Source organism: Hemitrygon akajei, chromosome 4 (genome assembly GCF_048418815.1).
Source record: "Hemitrygon akajei chromosome 4, sHemAka1.3, whole genome shotgun sequence".
NCBI classification, from domain to species: Eukaryota; Metazoa; Chordata; class Chondrichthyes; order Myliobatiformes; family Dasyatidae; genus Hemitrygon; species Hemitrygon akajei.
Window position 1 is genome coordinate 175,572,866 of NC_133127.1, and position 19,437 is coordinate 175,592,302.

At 43.0% G+C, this 19,437-nt stretch overlaps 1 protein-coding gene across 6 annotated transcripts in view; it reads left to right on the plus strand.

The window, feature by feature from the left end:
* Window positions 1-19,437, plus strand: part of LOC140726980 (CRACD-like protein) — a 197,991-nt gene that overhangs the window by 47,401 nt on the left and 131,153 nt on the right. For 5 of the 6 annotated variants that reach the window (XM_073044061.1, XM_073044056.1, XM_073044062.1 and 2 more), the window contains exon 2: window positions 9,609-9,698. The gene's annotated coding sequence lies outside the window, so the exon portion shown is untranslated. Of the gene's footprint in view, window positions 1-9,286; window positions 9,368-9,608; window positions 9,699-19,437 lie in introns of those variants that run through there. The other variant, XM_073044058.1, reaches the window with a different exon arrangement.

Below are 19,437 nucleotides of genomic sequence, written 5' to 3' on the forward strand. Positions count from 1 at the left end.
ACTTGGAGTATTGTGGGCAGTTTTGGGCCCCTTCTCTAAAAAAAGGTGTGCTGACATTGGGGAATGTTCAAAGGAGGTTCTGGGATTGAAAAGCTTGTCATATGAGGAGTGTCTGATGGCTCTGGTCCTCTACCCACTGGAATTCAGAAGAACGAGGGGGAATCTCATTGAAACCTATCAATTGGTAAAAGGCCTTGATAGGGTGGATGTGGAGAGGATGTTTTCTATAGTGGGGGAAGTCTAAGATTAGAGGTCACAGATTAGAGGGGTGTTGTTTTAGAACGCAGATGAGGAGGAATTTCTTTTGCCAGAGTGTGATATATCTGTGGAATTCATTGCCACTCAGCTTAATAACAAGCAAATTCATTGAGAGGCTGGTCAAGCATTGTGGCACATGGCCAAGTGGTTAAGGCATTGTACTAGTGATCTGAAGGTCATGAGTTCTACAGCCGATGCAGCGTGTTGTGTCCTTAAGCAAGGCACTTAACCACACACTGCTCCAGTCCACCCAGCTGGGTACCCAAAATGGGTACCAGCAAAATGCTGGGGGTTAACCTGGCGATAGACTGGCGTCCTATCCGGGGAGGGAGTCTCGTACTCTCAGACACTTCACACCACGGAAACCAGCATAAGCACTGGCCTGATGAGCCTATAAGGCTCGGGACAGACTAACTTTTTTTTAACTGGTCAAGGATTACATCTGCAGCTTGCTACCACCCAATCTGGACCCCCTACAATTTACCTACCGACACAACCGATCGACAGATGACACAACAGCCAATGCTCTACATACCATCCTTAGACATCTGGAGAAGGATGCTTATGTGAGAATGCTGTTCTACTATTTGTGTTAAACATATGTTGATTCAGTTTAAAGTGGTGCATAGGGCTCATATGTCTAAAGATACATTTTTACTCTCATATAAACCCAATCTGCGATAGATGTCATTCTGAGGTAGCCTCTCTGACTCATATGTTTTGGTCTTGCTCTCTTTTGGAAAAATATTGGAAAGATATTTTTGATACATTCTCTGCAGTTTTGCACATTGATTTACAACCTCACCCTATCACTGCAATTTTTGGTTTAACAATGATTGATCTGCCCTCTTCAGCTCGGCGGACGATTGCATTTGCTACTTTAGTGGCTAGAAAATCTAATTTATTGAATTGGAAAGAGATGAATCCTCCAACTACTTCACAATGATTTTCCCAAACCATATCCTGTTTAAACTTAGAAAAAATTGGAAGAGGTACCTTTGATCCCTCGGTTAAATTTGAAGAAACTTGGAGGCCTTTTATCCAATACTTTCATAGAATGTAATTTGACCTTTTCCGATTCCTTTAAGTTATTTATTAATTTGAGTGGAGGAGCGGAGTTGACGACATTATAATAGAACAGCCCAGCTTTGTTTAGTTTAGTTTTAGTTCTGTTTAGTTTACTTTGTTTTTGATTTTTCAATTTGGGGTTTATTTTTTTCATCTTTTTATTTCCTTGTATCTTGTCTATATTAAGAGTTTGAGAGGTCAATTATATTGGTGTTACCTATAGTTTCTACTCACATGTGTTAATTGCCAACAATGTAATCCCCCTCCCTTTGTACTATTGTGACCACTATGACCACTATGTATTTGTCTTAGAAAAATTCAGTAAAAAAGATTGGTCTGTACACACCAGCCGTGTGGTGAAAAAGGCACAACAGCTCCTCTTACACCTCAGATGGTTGAGGAGGTTTGGTACGAGCCCTCAAGTCCTAAGAACTTTCTACAGGGACGCAACTGAGAGCATCCTGACTGGCTGCATCACTAGCTGGTATGGGAACTGTACCTCCCTTAATCGTAGGGCTCTGCAGAGAGTGGTGTGGACAACCCAGTTGTGAACTTCCCATGATTCAGGACATTTACAAGGACGGGTGTGTAAAAAGGGCCTGCAGGATTATTGGGGACCCAAGTCATCCCAACCACAATCTATTCCAGCTACTACCATCCAGGAAGCGGTACCGCAGGATAAAAGCCAGGACCACCAGGCTCCGGGACGGCTTCTTCCACCAGGCCATCAGACTGATGAACTCACGCTGACTTGAGTGTACTCTATATTACATTGACTATTCTGTTTATTATAAATTATTATCAATAACTATGATTGCACATGGCACATTTAGATGGAGACGTAACATAAAGATTTTTACTCCTCATGTACGTGAAGGTTATAAGAAAGTCCATTCAGTTCGAATTAATTCACAGGCAGCTGTGGTGGCCAAGTCATTGGGTATCTTTAAGGCAGAGATTGATAGATTTTTGATTGATCAGGGCATGAAGGGATACAGAGAGAAGGCAGGAGATTGGGGCCGAGAGGGAAATGGATCAGCCATGATGATATGGCTCCTGTATCTTACAGTCTTATGGAAGTGAGTATAGCAGGCATTGAGTCCTTCTGGGAGCGAAGCCTTTTTGTCACCTGTGCCACTTGGTTTCAGTTTTGATAGCACTTAAGCCCTGCCCAGCATCCTTAGCGATTCGGGTTTGGTCCAGAATTGCCACTTCACATGCGAGGCGGATTTCCGGAGGTTGTACTTTCCGGAGAAGGCAGGGAAGTGGAGAGGACTCCAGAATGAATGTTGTCGACAGCTGAATGCATTGCTGCCAATAGAGAGAGAGAAGAAACTGAGGATGCACAAGAGGACCGAGTTGGAGGCTCAGTCTGTTCTAGAACTGGAGGAGGTTGGAAGTAGGGAGGGATGAGGTCATGAAGGACTGTCTACTAAGAGGATGAGCGTTTGAAGTTTGTAATGTAGGTGGCCAGGTAGCAAGAATATGAATGAATGGGTTTCAGAGGAAATGAGTATATAAAGTGAGACTCAGGGCATCAAAGGGTACGGGGTGAAAGCAGGAGAGTGGGGATGACTGGATGAAGTGTATCAGCCCATGATTGAATGGTGAAACAGACTCGATGGGCTGAATGGCCTACTTCTGCTTCTATATCTTATGGTCTTATGATTATAGAGATTGGAAGATGCTTGGCTAGTCAGGGAGCACTGAAATGTTCAAAGTTCAAAATAAATGTATTATCGACATATGTATATGTCACCATTTACTACTCTGAGATTCATTTTCTTATTTGCATTCCCAAGGGAAAAAAAATGAAATATTTAAATTCCAAAGTATGAAAAGTATGCATGAGGGTTTTAGTAAAAGATGGACTGAAGCAGGGGCAGTACACAAAGGAGGAAGTGAGTGAGTGGTCTTTTTGTTAGATATTGCATCAGGTATTCACCTGCAGATCAAAATTAAAGCTGAGGGTTGACTAAACTCATGGGTACGAGAGTCAAACATAAAAGCTCTGGTCTCCCCAATATTTAATGTGAGGACACTTCTCATTGAGTAGTGCTGTCAAGATACAATGCAAAAATGAAAGAGTGTGTGTGTTTGGGGGGGGGGGGGAGCATTCAAACAAAGGCAAAACCTTTTAAATGTAGGTGAAGTACTTAGCAAAATGAAGATGGCTTCGAGAGAAAGTGCCAGCGCAGTGCTGTGTTCCATATTTTATGGCCCTGTCGAATTGAAGTCAAAGTGAAATTTATTATCAGATTTCATACATGTCACCACATACAACCCTGAGATTTCTTTTCCTGTGGGCACACTCTGCATAAAACACTCACTGTATAAAGGATCAATAAACAACAAACTGTGCAGTCACTGGGGTATGTGGCATCAGAGCACGAGCACTTCATTTAAATGGATCATCTGTTTTTGGATAATTCCACTCATGCCCACAGCATGGGCAAGGGTAGGGAATACCTTTAAAAATCTTCTGCATCAAGCTTTGGAAGAAATGGTCCTGCGCAGTTTGCCTATCGCTGAATTTTGTGGTGGTGGTGTTGTATGCATGACTTCCTTCACTTCGGACATTTATTTTGAATGTTCCACAGTGATTTGTTTAGTCAAGCCGATCATCAGACTGTAAAACTATGTTAAGAAGTCAGCGACTCTACTCCTTTAATTTCTGTTTGCATATATCATGAATGACTTTTTGTTTAGCCTGAAAGAATTTAATCTGGTTTGATGATACAGCGTTTTTTAAAAAAAGTGACAAGGAGTTGTAAAGGAAAGATGTATTCAATGCCTAACATGATTTCCAACATCATGTTATTTGGAGAACCGTTAACAGTCAGTCTTATAGTTTGCTTTTGCACTCGTGTAAAAAGGAAGAGGTTTTGATCAAGAGAATGCATGGTGACAGTTACAGGCTTCACCCAGCACATCCTTAAGTTTTACTGGCTGTTAACACAAACAGCACACTTCACTATATGTTGCAATGTATACATGATAAATAAATAAATCTGAAGAGGAAATCATCCTTAAATGGACACAAAATGCTGGTGGAACACAGCAGGCCAGACAGCATCTAAAGGGAGAAGCGCTGTCGACGTTTCGGGCCGAGACCCTTCGTCAGGACTAACCAAAAGGAAAGATAGTGAGAGATTTGAAAGTGGGAGGGGGAGGGGGAGATCCGAAATGATAGGAGAAGACCGGAGGGAGTGGGGTGAAGCTAAGAGTTGGAAAGGTGATTGGCAAAAGGGATACAGAGCTGGAGAAGGGAAAGGATCATGGGACGGGAGGTCTAGGAGAAAGAAAGGGGGAGGGGAGCACCAGAGATGGAGGACAGGCAAAGAGTGATTGTGAGAGGGGCAGGGAGAGAAAAAAAGGAGGGGGAAATAATAAATAAATAAATAAATAAATAAGGGATGGGGTAAGAAGGGGAGGAAGGGCATTAATGGAAGTTAGAGAAATCAATGTTCATGCCATCAGGTTGGAGGCTACCCAGACGGAATATAAGGTGTTGTTCCTCCAACCTGAATGTGGCTTCATCTTGACAGTAGAGGAGGCCATGAATAGACATATCAGAATGGGAGTGGAATTAAAATGTGTGGCTACTGGCAGATCAGTGGGAAAGCGGGATCTGTTTCTTGAATTTCCAGCATCTGCAGATTTCCTCGTGTTTGCATACATGAATGGAAACTGTTTTCTACTGTATCATGAGATAAGTGACGTGATGAGAAGATCAAAACCAGGAGAATTACCGGTAGTGGAAAAATTAAAGCCTACTTGTAAGGAAGCTGGAAGAGGTAAGATGCACGTAGTTGTCGCAAGAGATAGATTCAGGGCCAACAATAACAGACACTGGCAATGGACAGCCACAAACAATCTGCTGGAGGAACTCACTGAGCCAAACCGGATCTGTTGGGGGGTGGGGGGTGAGGAGATGGGAAGATTCGTAAGTGGGAAACGGGACACGTTAGCAGCACTGCAGAGGCACAAGAACAGACAGGTAAGGGGAGATAATAGACCTTGAGCCAGCAGATGGGATTAGTTATATTTGGCATCATGGTCGGCATAAGCAGGTGGGCCAAAGGGCTTATTGCTCTGTCTGAGTGTTCTCTGCTCTGTGTAGATGGGTGGTGGGATCGGGGAGAGTTAGGATGAAGGGAGAATAAAGTGGGATCTGTGTAACTGGGTTTGTGATGGTGATCACAGACTTGGTGGATCTGAGACTTTGTGACACTGATGCTGGCTGACACGTCAGTACTTCCCCTTTTTCTCACCCTCCCTCTGCCCCCCTCCACCCTCTCTCCGCCACCCCCCTCCACTCTCCGCCCCCCTCCACTCTCCGTCCTACACCACCCCCTCCACTGTCCGCCCTCCACCCCCTCTCTCCGCCACCCCCGGCCTCCACCCCCTCTCTCCGTCCCCCCCCTCCACTCTCCGTCCTACACCACCCCCTCCACTCTCCGCCCCCCCTCTCTCCGCCCTCCATGCCCCTCCGCCCTCCACCCCCTCTCTCCGCCCTCCATTGTCTCCATTGGTAATGGCGATGGAGGAAGGCACAGCAGTATAAGGAGAGGAATAATGCAAACTTCACTGAAAATTCAGGACAGGGATTAAATAAAAGTACAACTGATATACACATAAAGGGACATAAGGACGAGGCTTGGGCAGCTGGTTAATTTCTGTAATTTGATGTAAGTGATATGTGAACTTTATCAAAAACTCATTTGGTATATTCAATTGAGTAATAACTGTCTAAATTCCGTTCTGAACCCTTGTCTCTTTCCTCTCACTGCTCACCTAACCGCTTCCCAGTCCCAGTTTCCTCCACTAGCTCTACAACGGTTGCTATGCCAGACATCCCACCTCTCCTGCAAGTTCCAGGGGTCTCCCGCATATTGATAGCGGCTCCCTGACACCCGCAAATTATATACAATATCCCGGAAATTGATTTTTTTGAGAGGCAGAGGAAGGGGAACAGCAAGAGGGAGCATCCTGATTGGTCTCTCTTCGTGCTAAGTGGATCTATCAGTTTTCTCTGTGGGCGGGCTTTACAGTCGACCCCCTCTCTCTTTCATTGTCCATCAGTTCAGTTTAGTGTCCTGCAGCACCATGGCAGAGTGTTCCAAAAAAAGAAAATATAAAACGTACTTCACCCCAGACTACACTAAAGTGTACCCCTGCCTAATAGGGGTCAAAAATAATGACAGTGTTGCTCGCTGCACTGTTTGCAACAGTGACTTTTTTATTGCCCGTGGTGGGTTAAAATGTAAAAGACATGTTGAGGTGAGTTTAACAGGTGTTGTTCATTCATTAGCATAGCTAACGTTATTTAAACTAGCTGGCTAGCTGCTAAGGGGCTACTCTATTGATGTCCTACGTGATGAGGCCAAACCCCCTGTAGACTTGCTTAAAGTTGTAATAGAATAAAAAAAATGACTCCATGATAATATAAGTACGTATTTTAATGTCACATTTTCTGCATATACCCAACTTGGTTTACAGATTAGACAGAACCACTAAACAAAGTATTGCATACACCCTTGGAGGTCGACCGGGGTGGGGGTGCTACCTCCCTGAAATGAGTTTTTGCAGGGTGGGATATCTGCTTTGTGGGAAAGGCAGGCCTGAGGTCTTTTCTACCCAGTGCACTGATTTGTGGCTCACCAAGCCAGAATCCTACCAGCAGGGGTCACAAAACTTGACCCAAGCTCCAACAGAGCCCAGCCAATGCCTTCCAACCTCCTGTGCCATACTGCTTTAAAACAACGCCACAAAAAATACACGCTCTCCCCCTCGAGCATGCCCACCGGCCAATATCATCACAGCTAATATAAGCTGCTCTCAACTATTCCTTTGTGTTGCTTACCCATAAAACCTCACGTATATATAGCCATCGCTCTCTCTTTCTATATGACCTGGCCTATACCACCCTCGGGCAGAGAATTCCAAAGATTCAGTATGCTCTGAGAAAATAAATTTCTACACTCCCCAATTTTAAATGACTGGCCACTAAACTTCTGATGTCCCCTTGTCTGTGATTCCCCGACTGTTGAAAACATCTTAAAAATCTACCCAAAATATCCCCTTTAGGGTCTTGTGTCAGAACAGAGTCATCTCTTATTCTTCTAAACTCCAAGGAATACAAGAGCAAGCTGTTTATCCTCCCTTGATAGTACAACCCTCTCATCTCAAATACTAGCTTGGTCCGTCTCCTCTGGACTGATTCCAGTGCTGCTTTTAATTTTTTTTAGCTTTATAAGTTCCAGCCCAAGTAAATCAAAGTGAAGTCTAAATAATTTAGAACAACATATTAAATAACCTCATCAAATCTGCTTTCAGAATGGCTCTGTTAATTTTTAAGGGAGTTTTAATTTGTTTAGTATCCAGGCCAATGTTGGATGGAAAGGTGGGTGACGGTGCTGGCTCTAAATGCTTTGCTATAAAGATCCTGTTGTGATTTACGATTCTGTCTGTGCTATACTGTGAATTAGGGTACGTTTGAATAAATCTTACTGCTTCTAGCTTGGCGCCTCAAAGCCTAAACATATAGATTAGAAGTAAAGGAAGCTTGGAATGAGTGAGTGGATATTTGGTTGTATATCTCTACAGAGAGCAGCGAGAGTGGTCAAAACTGCTCAGAGGCCGGTGTTGATTGATACGCCTAGAATATACCATTTAATTTTCCTTGGGGAGAAAAATAATTATTAACCACGTTTGATATTAGTTAGTCATTGACAATTTGTGATGTTTAGTAGACACAGTGAATAGGAACCATTCCCTATCAGAAAAGGGAGATTAATTTCTTTGAATTGAATATGAAAAGGAGTTCCCTACCCCCACCCTGGCTGGTGTTGGCCACGTGTGATGATTCGGCACCCGCTCTGACTGGGCTGCTTGGCAGCCGCAGATTATTATTGGAGCGCAGGGGAGGGAGCTTCATTGTCCTCAGTTGTGCTTTCCCGAACCCAATTACTCTTAATGGTGGTTCTGAGCATCGGAAATGGAAAGCTCTCCATTCTGATCAAAGAGCTGTAGGATAGTAGAAGCAAAATCTTTACATGCAATCAATTTTTGCACCCAAACGATATGTTAAATTGATCTAATTAAACTGTTTTACATTTGCATTAATACAAAATTTCACGTAATATTTTTCAATACCATTTAATATGAGCCATGTTAATAAATGGATCAGACATTTACTTGCATCAACAGCACATATTGTTTGCGTCATTTTAAATTGAACAAAGACACTTAAAACCATCCACAGTTCTTACTAAATGTCTAATTTACATATATATAGACAATTAAAAAGAGAACACCAGAGACACGTGGCCAATAACCGTGCCTTCCATCATATGTGCAATTAAAATGGGCAAAACGTTCATGATTTGAATTTTTTAATTACACACTTTTGTAGCTTCTTCCAGAGCTAATTGTTCAATTAAACGACGCCTTGTAGTTAATCGAAATGAAATATTTGGTAGGTTTTCACTCCAGTAAGCAACGCTAAAATTGTTTTAAGCCATCCAATCCTCCAGCCATTCACCCCCATGTATACTAATATGCAGCCTGTTATATTTTGAAATACTTCTTTGTGCTGTTTGGAGATCACCATTTGAGAGAGGTTCTGTTGATGAGCATCCCCCGCTTTCCTTTATTTTTGCGGTGCAATTGAATGAAAAATTCCCGTCATCTGTGGAAATGAAGAATAATTGCGATTCCTGAATGAACTTCATTGCCGTAAGATGACAATATGAAAACGCTTAACCTGGTTGCCAATGCTACGAACTGGAAGGGAACAGCTTGTCAGTCCGAGAGGTCCTTTGGGAGCTTGAATCATCTGGTGCAATCTGGATTTTCAGAAAAGAGACCAACTAATTAGCCCATGGTAACCAAGACCTTTATCTGTCCGACGAGAGAACTACTTGTGCTTAGTTGGAACTTTACAGTTGTTGCTGCCGAGATCTCTTTGCGTTGCATGCGAATGCAACGAGACAGACGGCACAGTCCCGGGTAACAGCAAACTTATCTAAGAATTCAGGTTAGAAACGTCCTGTTCCTTAGCAACACTGGGATAGTAATGGTTTTCCTTCCGACGGAATCATGCAGCGGCAGGAATGGGATCATTTGGCGCGGGGCTTCGGGCGTTGTAGGCTGCTCTCGCTGTCAGGGGCAGCTTTGTCCTGCTCCGCAGTCGCGTTCGGGCACTTCTCACGCTGGAGTTGTTACTTTGGAGCGTTATCGAGGGCTGAACGCTGATCCATTACTCTATTCCTTTTCAGATGGGGAGCATGTGAAGAGGTTTGGAGACCAGAAAGGATCGCGCCTCGTGTGGCATTTGGACCCAATCAAAGTAAACCATTCAGAATCTGGTAAGGGGTAAAACAAATATTCATGTAATGCACTCGCAGCTAATTTATGTGGCGTAGATTTGCTCCATTGAGTGATTTGGAAACAGATGCCATTGTTAAACGGTCATGTAGTCCGAGAGCTAATCTGTAGTGGTGTTTATACTAATTATTTTTTGTTTACGATGGTGGCGAATGTTTCCCATTTCCAAAATGCGAAGGTTTGACAAGTCTAGAGGAACAAAGAAACTAGCAATAATCACATGCTATCATTTCATACTACAATGGACAAACTAGTGGCTCTTTCCAGCTTTAATTAAACTTGTCCGTCTACTGGAAGTATTTGACGAATGGTGCACAATACATTGTACTCCTGGTTTGTATTAACACATTTCTGTGCTTCATATTGTTACTTTCTCCCTGTCCTCTGGGGCTCAAAATTTTGCTCCTGGTTTGTATATGTGGGCAAATCGTTGTGAGACTATCAGATGCGTTAAGCGGTATTAACGTTGTAAACTTTATTTATGAGTGAAGCATTTTTAAAAAACCGCATAATCAATTTGCTACTAAAAAAACTCTCAAGAGTATTTAAATTATAAAATATAGCAAAGCATTTTTAAAGTACAAAAGATTCCAGAATGGGATTTCCAAAAAAATGGATGTTCTAGAGGAGGTTTACAAGAATGATCCCAGGGATGAATTCCAGGGATGAACACACGTATGAGGAGTGTTTGATGACTCTGTACTTGCTGGAGTTTAGAAGAATGGGGATGGGGTGGGCTGAATCTCATTCAGAGCTATTGAATATTGAAAGGCCTAGATAGAGTGGATGTGGAGAAGATGTTCCCTATAGTTGCTGAGTCCAGGACTGGAGGGCATAGCCTCAGAGTAGAAGGGAGTTCCTTTAGAAAAGGGAGGAGGAGGAATTTCTTTAATCAGGTGGTGGTGAACCTGTAGGTGTGGAATTCATTGCTGCAGACTGCTGTGGAGACCAAGTCATTGGGTGTATTTAACGGAGAGGTTGATAGGTTCTTGGTTAGTCAGGGCGTGAAAGATTACGGGAGAAGGCAGGAGAATGTGTTTGAGAAGGAGATAGATCAGCCATGATGAAATGGTGGAGCAGACTCGATGAGCTGAATGGCCTAATTGTGTTCCTATCAATTATGGACTGGATGGTCTTGAAACAAAGAATCTTTCGGGATTGGAAAGTGAACATTCTCGCAAGCAAACCACAGCCTTCATGCAGATAATAAGCAAGTCGGGGGGGGGTTGTTCCTTATAAAGGGTAATAACAATTGGCATGTTTCTTTGAACGGGGCATGGGGAAGTACACAAGAAATACTCCTAGGCAGCAAAAGCAACGTTTCAAAGATTACAATTCTGTGAGAAAATATAACAAATAAAAATTAACCTAATTTTTTAAAAAAACTAAAAAACAATCTCAATGTCCCAAATGTTCCTCGGGGATTGCATTACAATAGGCTTTATGGCAGGCTGTTCGTAACTCGGGGACTGCCTGTACTTCATATAAAGGCAGGTGAATCTTCAAGCGTCCACCACCTGGTTCAGAAACAGTTTTTATCCTTCAACCATTGGCCTTCCGAACCAGCGTGGATAACTTCACTCACCTCAATTCTGAACTGATTTTACAGCCTTACTTTCCAGCTCTCCACAGCTCACTTTCTCAGAATTATTTAATTTTATTTACACGTTTGTCTTCTTTTGCACATTGTTTGTCGGTCTTTGTGTGTAGTTTTTAACTGATTCTGTCGTACTTCTGTATCTCACTGTGAATGCCTGCAGGAAAATGAATGGCAAGGCTGTGTCTGGTGGCATATACGTGGTTTGGTAATAAGTTTACTTCGAACTTTGAGGGAGCCGGCTCTAGAAACTCCATTTGCCCTTTGCAAGGCAAATGAGTCCCCACCCCACACCTCAGCTTGAACCCTTTGCGTGGGGAGCGGAGGTGCGCAAGACAGAAAGCATGACAATCCACTCCAGTCACCTTGGAGTTGATGCTAGCCTGTGATTAGGTAATGCAAAGTGAGATACAGTGGAGGCAGGGAAATATCACCGGGGCACAGAGGCGGAACTGCTCTCTAAGGCTTTGCCAAAAACATGATGTGTATCAGGGAAAATTTACACATTCTTACAGTAAGATTTATGAATGTACAATGTTGAAAATTGTAATTTTGTGAAATAAGTAATCATACAAATTTTTGTTGTACTCTTTCATATATAGAGGCATAGATCAAATGGACAGCCAGAGATTTTTTTCCCCCCAGGATGGAAATGACTAATACGAGGGAGCATAATTTTAAGGTGGTTGGAGGAAAGTTGGAAAGTATGTGGTGGGGGGGGGATGTCAGAGGTCAGTTTTTTAATGCAAGAGAGTGGTGGGTGTGTGGATCACCCTGCCAAGGTGGTGATAGAGGTAGATACATCAGGGACAGTTAAGAAACTGTTGGACAGGCACACGGATGATAGAAAAATGTAGAACTATGTAGGAGGGTAGGGGGAGGTTGATCGTTAGAGTAGGTTAAAAGTTCATGGGCTAAAGGGTCTGTACTGTGCAGTAATGTTCTATGTTCTAATACACCAAGTATGCTTAATCACCATTTTCCAGTGTCAGTGCAGAGATTTGAGCATCATAATATGGGCTGGTGCTTAGTAAGCTACAATGGGAATGCTGCACTGTTGGAAGTGCTTTCTTTTAGGTCACACTTTAATGAGTCTCTCTGTCCCTGTATGTTCCCTTCCCTGCTCTTGATCTCCCAGTCGACCTTGCACTCTCTCCATAGGTGCTACACGGTATGCTGTGTTCTGCATCCTGTTTTCTTTCGACTACCTCTATGTACTTGCGTGCGGCATGATCGGTTTAAAGAGATTAGCTTTACTTGTTGCATGTACATTGAAACGTACAAAATGCGTACAGTGCATTGAAATGCATCGATTTACATCAACAACCAACCTATTCCGAGGATGAGCTGGAATTAGCCCACGAGTGTCGCCATGCTTCCAGTGCCAACACAGTATGCCCACAACTCACTAACCTAACCAGTACGTCTTTGGAAGGTGGGAGGAAACCCACACAGTCATGGGCGGAACATACAGACTCCTTAAAGATGGCAGCGGGAATTGAACCTGGACCAATGGCACTGTAAAGTACTTTGTGAACTTTACTCTACCACCCACTACGTTACCATTCCCACCACTCCGTGGGCATACTGTGCCTAGATGGAATACAAACAAGTGTTTTCACTGAAAATGTTCCTCCCACTTTATTCTGGCTTCTGCACCTTTCCTTTCCAGACCTGATGAAGGGTCTTTGCGTGAAACAGCAACTGTTTATTTCCCTCTGACCTGCTGAGATCCTCCAGCGTTGTCTTTGTCACTGTTTCTTGGCGTACATGGTAATAAAAAAAGCTTGTGTTACCAATGTTCCTCAACTGGGACTAAAAGATCTTTCAAAGGAGACGAGGACAGGCATCCCTGGATTCCTGGACAGTATTTACTCCACCATCAACACTCATTATTCACCGTGTACTTTATTGAAACCTGCTGTGTGAAAGTTATATGCTGATTTACAGAAATGTGAAATGTAAAACACGAGAGGACATTCAGTCATGTTCATTCTGGCCAACAGTGGAGTCTGGGATCGCTCTAGGGTGAGGATTTGTAGTTATCGGTTCATTGCTTTTCCTCTATGAGCAACAGAACCACATCAACAAATTTCAATTCTATGGCATTATACGTAGTTAAGGAGCTTGAAAAATTAGTTAGAAGCTACAGCACACCCTGCTTTGCTGCTGGTGAGAGCTTGGGGTACATATTATTTATTGAGATACGGTGTGGAGTGGGCCCTTCCAGCCCTTCTGGCTGTGCTGCCCAGCAACGCCCAATTTAACCCTAGCCTAATCACGGGACAATTTACAATGACCAATTAACCTACAAACCAGTATGTCTTTGGAATGTGGGAGGAAGCCGGAGCACCCAGAGGAAACCCCCATGGTCACGGAGAACAAACAAACTCCTTACAGGCAGCAGCAGGAATTGAACCCGGGTTGCTGGTACTATAAAGCGTTGTGCTACCCACTACACTACCGTGCCGCCTATCGTGCCATATTCAGGCCTTGTGATTCCTCCATTGTCAGAAATGCTGGTTTCATTAATATACCTCCTTATTTTGACCATAAGATATAGGAGCAGAATTAAGCTATGTGGCCCATCAAGTCTGCAGCACCATTTCATCATGGTTGATCCATTTCCCTCCTGAGCCCCAATTTCCTGCCTTCTCCCATATCCCATCGTGCCCTAATCAATCAAGAACCTATCAACCTCTGCCTGAAATATACCCAAACACTTGGCCTCCACAGCTGTCTGTGGTAATGAATTCCACAGATTCACCACTCTCTGGCTAAAGAGATTCCTCCTTATCTCTGTTATAAATGGATGTCCTTCTATCCTGAGGTTGTGTTCTCTAGTCTTGCTTATTGTATCACATTCTTGCTCCTTATTGTCAATGTGTGGTTCATCCCTTCCAATGAAACCCGAACAAATTAACCACTCGAACTTTGTATCCATGTTCTATCTCCATAATAACCGCTGGTTTTTTGGCCTGTCTTCCTCTGCCTTTTGGCATCTGTAGAAAATAATGGGGTTTCCCACGTTTATTAGGGCAGCGCTGTAGCCAAGCAGTTAGCGTGATGCTATTGCAGCTCAGGACGTCAAAGTTCAATCTTGGCAGCCTTTGTAGGATGTTTGTACAGTGGAGTGCATGGATTTCTTCTGGGTGCTCTGGTTTCCTCTCACAGTCCAAATACGTACCAGTTAGTAGGTTAATTGGCCATTGTAAATAGTCCTGTGATTAGGTTGTGGCTAAACAGGGTGTTGTCGGGGGTTACTGGGTGGTGTGGCTTGAATGGCCGGAAAGGCTTATTCTGTGCTGTAGCCCTAAATAAATGAATAAATATATGTGCATTACCTGCATCAGAGCAATGGCTAGAATTCAAGGAGTTACTAACTGTAAATAGATTTTGTACATCCAGCCAGTACATTTTCCTCAGGTGACAATGGCCAATACCAGAGTGCTTTTGCTGAAGGTGAGTGGATGAAAGATTAAAGGAGATGTCAGAGGTAGGTTTTTTACATAGAGAGCAGTGTGTGCCAGCGATAGATTGCAGCGAGTACTGACAGAGACTGATACATTAAGGACATCTAAGAGATTTGTAGATAGGCACATGGAAGTAAGAAAAACAGCAGGATATAGGCTATATAGGATGGAAGGATTCAACCGATCACAGAGTAGGTTTATATCGGGCAGCTTAACATTATTGGCTGAAGGGTCCATATTGTGCTGTACTGTTCTATGTCCTATCTTGATGTCAAGATGTGTAGAAATGTAAATATTCATGTTAAACATAAGCAACAGCAACTTTATGAGCTGCATATTCAGTGTATATATCAGACTGGTTTTACAATCCTGACAAATGTGTAACCTATGGACAAACAAAGTGATAACATGCCCAGTGAGCCTGAAGAATCATACAGATTCTGAATGAGAAGCATACGTTTAATTATTTAATACAAAGCTTTTGGACAGAAATAACAGGAAAATAAAGACAAAATTAAAAGAGGACAAAGGAAGATAAAAAAATAAAGAGCATCTCAAAATTTTTTTTCAATTTAGAGATGCAGAAATCATTAAATTCTGAAGAATGAGATTGTATTTGGATCATAGAAACATAGAAAATCTACAGCACATTACAAGCCTTTCACCCAGAGTGTCGTGTCAACCATGTAACCTACTCTAGAAGCCATCTAGAATTTCCCTACTGCATAGCCCTCTACTTTACTAAACTCCATGTGCCTATCTAAGAGTCCCTTAAAAGACCCTATTGTATCTGCCTCTACCACCTTTTCTGGCAGTGCATTCCACACACCCACTATTCTCTGTGTGGAAAAACTTACCTCTGACCTCCCCCTTGTACCTACTTCCAAGCACCTTAAAACTTTGCCCCCTTGTGTTAGCCATTTCAGCCCTGGGGGAAAAAATGCCTCTGGTTATCCACATGATCAATGCCTCTCATCGTCTTATACACCTCTATCAGGTCACCTCTCATCCTCCATCACTCCAAGGAGAATAGGCCAAGTTCATTCAATCTCTCCATGCTCTCCGGTCCTGGCAACATCCTTGTAAATCTCCTCTGTGCTCTCTGTATAGAATCCACATCCTTCCTGTAATGAGGTGACCGGAACTGAACAGTCGCAGAAGTTTAAGATATGTTCAGTGAACTTGAGGGGCATTGATTGTGTGGATAGTTGGAGGCTTTTTCCCAGGTTTGAAATGGTTGCTACAAGAGGACACAGGTTTAAGGTGCTGGGGAGTAGGTACAGAGATCTCGTCAGGGGTAAGTTTCTTACACAGAGAGTGGTGAGTGCATGGAATGGGTTGCCAGCATCAGTGGTGGAGGCGGATACAATAGGGTCTTTTAAGAGACTTTTGGATAGGTACATGGAGCTTAGAAAAATAAAGGGCTATGGGTAAGCCTAATTTCTAAGGTAAGGACATGTTCTTTGTGGGCTGAAGGGCCTGTATTGTACTGTAGGTTTTCTATGTTTCTATACTGCTGGGTGAGTATCACAGCAGAGAAATGCTGTTAAATCAGAGCTCCTGAAGGAACAGAGCACTGTCAGACTGCAATTTCCTGGAGTCTCCAGAAGACTAGTGTCTCTATTGAGAGAGAATAATGACTTTGCTGATCTAACAGCAATGTCTGAGCCTCTGCTCAGTCTGCTTTTAAGTATGCACGCGCTCTAACATGGTCTCTTCTTCCTCCATGGGGATAATTTCCTCTAATTATTAACATGGATTTAGTTGGGAGATTTCCCTTGATGGATATTACTAATAAGCAGTTCTTAAAGAGTGTAATTACTGTTTGAACAGAAATTGTAATCAAAGGAAATGTCACTGCCATGTTTGCAATGTTATTAAAACTTTAAAAATCCAAAGGAACTCTTTCCCCCCCCCCCCCTTCCTTTATTAATCCACCTCATTCCATATCAACTGTTAAATTGATTATTTTCCCAGTGGCTAAAATGGCTAAATCTCTTTTCCTCTGCTTAAAGGTTGAAAGGTGGGCGGCAAAGTTTGTAATGCTAAATGAAAGGAGATGCTTTTAAAGAACTTGCTTTCCTTATGGTCAGGGGAATAAAATGGAAAAATGTAATTTGCAAGAAACAATGAGTTAAAGGCCGCTGAGGTCAACATTGGCATACCACAGCAGCTATGTACAATATGGATCCAGAGCAGACCATCAGGAAGGGAATTATGCAAGTGCTTAGGCTAGAGGTTGGAGAATAAAAATGAGACAGCAGCCAGGGTCCTGCTCGGACATTTTTCTGATTCAATCAAGTCCGGAATTTAATGTCCAGCTTATCTGTTTTTAATTGTGCGGGCTGGAATGGGGTTGGGTGAAGATCTAGGCCTGGATCAGAGGCCTTGGGGAGGTGTCACTGTGCTGGGACAATGATCAGCGCAGGAACGTGCTCTTTGGCCCATCAAGTCCATGCTCCCATTCTGCCCATCTATATTACCCCATGTGCCTGCCTACGATGTTGGGATGGGCAGTACCAAACATGCAACATATTTATGCACTGGTCTTGGCAAAGACCCAGTTCACTGCTGCATATTTACATCTTTTGTATTCTAGCAGTCCCCCATGATGGTCATACCCAAATGAAATTGGTTTAATTTCTCTCCTGTTGGAATATTTGATGTACATTAGAAGTGAACAAGTGCATCAAAAACCCTTCAGGAATATCTAATCATGTTCAAGTTGGGCCCTTAGCTCCTAAGTGGAACGTAGGCCTTCAATGACCTCCCATCTTCATCGCCCTTGGAAATCGATGGCAGGTTGGAGTTCATCAATGCTTCTGCAATCCACTGCATCCACTGTACAGGGGACTAACCTGTACAGTTTCACCAGAACCCTATTGGCTGGCCTTGCCTGTTTCCGCATCTCACGACGAGGACATAAGGTTGGACTTTTGAGAGGCAGCGCTGGAACCCCAGGTTCAATGAGTGCTGTCGGAGTGGAGTTTTCATGTTCTCGTTGTGACTGTGTGAGTTTATGTTTGGATGTTCAGGTATCCTCTCTCCCCAAAGTGTGCAAGGTGTTGGCTTAATTGCCTCTGTTAATTGTTCCTTGTGTAGTAGTGGGATAGAAACATAGAAAAACTACAGCACAGTACAGGCCCTTCGGCCCACAAAGTTGTGCTGAACGTGTCCTTACCTTAGAAATTACTAGGCTTACCCATAGCCCTCTATTTTTCTAAGCTCCATGTACCTATCCAAAAGTCTCTTAAAAGACCCTATTGTATCCGTCTCCACCACCATTGCTGGCAGCCCATTCCACGCACTCACCACTCTCTGAGTAAAAAACTTACCCCTGACATCTCCTCTGTACCTACTCCCCAGCACCTTAAACCTGTGTCCTCTTGTGGCAACCATTTCAGCCCTGGGAAAAAGCCTCTGACTATCCACACGATCAGTGCCTCTCATCATCTTGTACACCTCTATCAGGTCACCTCTCATCCTCCGTCACTCCCAGGAGAAAAGGCCGAGTTCACTCAACCTCTCCTCATAAGGCATGCTCCCCAATCCAGGCAACATCCTTGGGGGATCTGGGGGAAGTTGCTTGGAATGGGGGTGAATCAATGGGATTTGTGTTGGACTGGTGTCAATGGATGTCTGACAGTCACGGTCTGCTTCTTTGTTGTATGATTATGATTTTGATTCTAACCGAGAAATGACAATGCGGTTTCACTCTGGGATATATAGAGCACTGAAATGAGCAAGAGCTATACAATTCATAAACACAAGAGATTCTGCAGATGCTGGAAATCCAGAGCAACACACACAAAATGCTGGACAGATCAGGCAGCATCTAAGGAGAGTTTTAAACAGCTGATGTTTCAGGCTGAGACCCTTCATCAAGACCTATGCAATCTGATTTCTAGGCCACTGTACTCTGGAGGAGTCAGAGGAATGGCAAAGTTCCCTCTAATTTGTAATGACCAGTGTGTGTAAGTTTTGCAATTTTTTTTTGTCCAGTGACGACAACATGTGTGCACTGAATTGTATACGTATATAGAGGTATTCATATTAATAGCTAGCAAAACACTGTCAATAAGAACTTTGATCTCCTCTGGGCTTCAGCTATTTTGCTCTCATTAATTTAAACTCTCACAAAGCATACTTTGTAGCGGGTAATGAAGGATTTTCTCACCGGAGGCTTTGCACACCGTCCACATGTGACTTGCCTGCTAAATGATGCTTTTTAAAAAGTCAAGTTTCCAAATATCATTTCATTTCTTCCCACTTGCAAATCCTCCAGCAACTTTTGCATTGCGACAATACACTCAGGTAACATCAGTTTCTGTAATGTACATAAATATTTCTCGTAGCTGCACGTTCCTGACCTCATGAGCTTTCGGTGTAGGAGGTTGTACTGGTTCATTAAGCCATTCCACTTTAAACGAACGAGCAAACCTTTTGCGCTTCACGCCCTTTGCTGCTTTGGAATGCCACATACTGAATCAATAATTTCTTCAATAAAAACAGTATAAGTAAACCACTTCTAAAATTTGCAGACAAATCATTGCAAACTCCATGTTGTCAACACTATCTGCATCAGAAACCAGAAAAGGAAATGTGATTGTGTACAATCATGAAATATACTTAACATGCCAATGAGGTAGA